Genomic DNA, 3,742 nt, shown 5'->3' with positions numbered 1-3,742 from the left:
TTAAATTTTTTCAAAAATATTTTTAAAATGCAAATACAACCATTGAATTGCACTTAAATTTTTATATGAGTTTCAAGAGGTTGTTTTGCTAAAATTAGCAATGAAATTTCTACTCCAACCATCAAATCTTTAGATTTTAAAAATCTTACATTAAAGCCTTAATTTTAACAATTTTATGATTTTTCTTATGAATCAATCAATTGATTTAATTGATTGTTATAAACTAAACACTTAATAGTCTTGAATTTAATAGATATTATGATTATAAATCATAATATTAATTAAAATTATATCTAGTAACTAATAAATTTAATTAATATCATGATTCAAAAACATAATATTTAATTAAATATAACATTTCATAATCGTGACTTCTATACATATATTATTTCACCAAAAAAATTTACTACTATTGATTCATTTTTTCTTTTTAATTTTGTTTTTTAATTATCCAATTTTTATCTCATATTTCAAAACATGGATCCGAGAAAAGAAGACCGTTCCCCGACACTTGTTCCCTAAGTTTCTCTCTGTCTCTTTTAACTCACTTCCCTCCCTCTCTTAAACGAACCTCGCCAAGATCTCTCTCTCACACACAAACTCCAAGACTATCTGTCTGTCTGTCTCTCTCTCTCTCTCTCTCTCTTATTTCAGACACCACGGGAGACAACGACGCCTTCGTTTCTACCCGCATCATAAGAACCAGTGGACCATAAAATCGAAACCAAATAAAAAGGAAGTAAAAAAGAGAATAACAAGAAAACTAACCCACAAATCGATAGAGACATTGGAGAGATAACATTGATATCTCTCTTAAAAGTTTGGAATTATGGTAGCTGGTAAGGTTAGGCTGGCAATGGTTTTGCAAAATCACCTGCAAACAAAACTGAAACTCATAATAATACACCACCACCAAAACCACCGATTCCACCTAGCTCCGGCAAAGTATCCTCTCAAAAGGCGGTTTTTTCACGCTCTTTCGGTGTTTACTTCCCTCGCTCCTCCGCTCAAGTCCAACCTCGTCCGCCTGACGTAACCGAGCTTTTAAAACTCGTTGAAGAGCTTCGTGAACGTGAGTCTCTCTTAAAGACTGAACTTCTTGAATTTAAACTGTTAAAAGAGAGTGTGGCAATTGTTCCAGTTTTGGAAACTGTGATTTCTAATAAAAATACGGAGATTGAGAAGGCAGTGAAGGAGGTGGAATCACTAGAGCGTGAAAACGAGAGCTTAAAAGCCGAATTAAGTGAAGTGAGATTGAGATTCGGAGAGGAGAGAAAAGAGGGTGCAAAGAAAGTTAAGGAATTAGAAGCGGAAGTTGTAGAGCTGAAGAAAGTGGTGTCAGATCGTGAGAATGAAATAGAGCTCTCTTCTTCACAGAGGTTTCAAGGGTTAATGGAGGCCACAACCCAGTCTACTTTGATTAGAAGCTTGAAGAAAGGAGTCAAATGTACCGACATTATGAGTTCATCGAGCCAGAATCAAAATGTAGATCATCATTCTAAGAGATTGGAAGAGAATGTCGAAACCGAGAAGCCAAGGCATTCGAGGTGTAACTCTGAGGAACTCACTGCGTCAACTCTGTCATCTCGAGTTCCTAGGGTCCCTAAACCACCACCAAAACGATCATTGTCATCGCTGGCGACATCATCATCGTCAGTTTCATCCAGCGGCTCTGATCACTCAGTTTCATGTCCACCTGCTCCTCATCCACCACCACCTCCTCCTCCACCTCCGGTGGCTAAGAAGTTTGGTCCACCTCAGCCGCCACCTCCTCCAAAGGGGAAGAGATCAGGGACGGAGAAAGTGAGGAGAGTTCCGGAGGTGGCGGAGTTTTATCACTCGTTAATGCGGAGGGAATCTCGGCGGGATTCCGGCGGTGGAGTAGCGGAGGCCTTAGCAGTAACGGCTAATGCCCGTGATATGATTGGGGAGATAGAGAATAGGTCGACTTATTTGTTAGCGGTAAGTACCGGTTTCTCCCTGTTTTTAATCTTTTGAGATATTTACGAGATTTGCCATTCTGGGTTTTGGTGTCTTTATATGTGTATTTGTAAAGGAAAAAAAGTTGTAATTTTTTTATGAATCTGATGGCAAATTGGGCAATTGAAATCTGATCTAGAAAGTGTGCAGGCATGAACTCCGTTTGCAACTATATGAAATATGGAATTTTTTAAAAGTGGATTTTTTTTAAATATATTAAAATAATATTTTTTATTTTTATTATTAAATCATCAAAAATAAAAATAAAAACAAATTAATTTAAAGTTAAGAAATCTTTAAATTTAGAATTACAGTTATAAATTAAAATGTTTGTGTGTTATTTGGTCACATGATTATGGATTATGTTTTGCCTTGTTCCTGCGATTAGAGGTATTTATTAGTTAGCTAAGTATAAGGCCTCTCTGTGTATGGTTTGGCAGATAAAAACAGACGTGGAAATACAAGGAGATTTCATCAAGTTCTTGATAAAAGAAGTTGAGATTGCTGCATTTACAGACATCGAAGACGTCGTCCCTTTTGTTAAATGGCTCGACGATGAGCTATCTTATCTGGTAGATTTTCAATTTTCCAAGAAACCCCTTTGATTTAGTTCAGATTAATTTAAAGACCTGGGAGAGATCATAAAGAATTTGTTTCCTTGCTTGGTATTTAGGTTGATGAAAGAGCAGTGCTTAAACACTTTGATTGGCCGGAGCAGAAGGCAGATGCATTACGTGAGGCTGCCTTTGGCTACTGTGATCTCAAGAAGCTAGAATCGGAAGCCTCGTTGTTTCGAGACAACCCCCGCTAGCCATGCGGTCCTGCTCTCAAGAAAATGCAGGCGTTGCTTGAAAAGTACGTCCTTAATATTTATCTCTTTTTTACCCATCTGAGTCTGTATTTATTTGTTTTTGATATTGCAAAGAATGGAGCTTTCTTATCGAATTCCATAAGTTGTGTTGTCGGTCCAGATTGGAGCATGGTGTTTACAATCTAGCAAGAATGAGAGAATCAGCAACCATGAGATACAAAAGATTTCAAATTCCAACGACTTGGATGCTTGAAACAGGAATAGTTAGTCAGGTAATTTAACCTTTTCTTACGGCTTTGGACAATAATGGGTGTTTAGAGCCTGTTTGTTTATGTACTTTTCTTACGGCTTTGGACAATAATGGGTGCTTAGAGCCTGTTTGTTTCTGCGTTTTAAAAGTATTTTTAAAAAAATTTAAATTTTTTTTATTTTTTTTATTAATTTTAAATTAATATATTTTTAATATTTTCAATTCATTTTAATGATAATATCAAAAATAATTTTTAAAAAATAAAAAAATATTATTAATATATATTTATACAAAAAACTATTTAAAAAACAACAACAACCATTTACATACATGTGTTTAAGGAAAAACAACAGTAACACGCAGACACCACAAATCCCACTTTTTGACACATAGTTATATTTAATTATTAGTAACCAGAGAGAGAACATAACTTTGTAGTTCACCATCTGGGGAGTTTTTTTCTTTTTTTATTTTTTGGTGGATTATTGGTAAAAAAATATCAATAAAATTATAGCATAAAAATATTTTAAAAAATAACATATAATTGCAAATAATATTTGTGATTCAACTGTTATTTATGGTTACTTTTATCATAAAAAAATTAAAAATAAAATTTAATAAAAAAATAAAAATAACAAAAACATTATAACTCTGATGATAATATTAATATAAAAAAAAAAAAAAAACCAAATGTTCAGACT

The 3,742-nt window shown here is 34.0% G+C and overlaps 1 pseudogene; it reads left to right on the top strand.

Moving 5' to 3' along the window:
• Nucleotides 1-654: 654 nt before the first annotated feature.
• LOC105127926 (protein CHUP1, chloroplastic-like) lies at nucleotides 655-3,102 on the top strand (annotated as a pseudogene).
• Nucleotides 3,103-3,742: the final 640 nt, after the last annotated feature.

The sequence above is a fragment of the Populus euphratica genome, unplaced genomic scaffold (genome assembly GCF_000495115.2).
Source record: "Populus euphratica unplaced genomic scaffold, PopEup_1.0 scaffold15.1, whole genome shotgun sequence".
Classification (NCBI taxonomy): domain Eukaryota; kingdom Viridiplantae; phylum Streptophyta; class Magnoliopsida; order Malpighiales; family Salicaceae; genus Populus; species Populus euphratica.
Note: the sequence above shows the minus strand (reverse complement) of the source record. Positions and strands in the feature narration are given on the sequence as shown.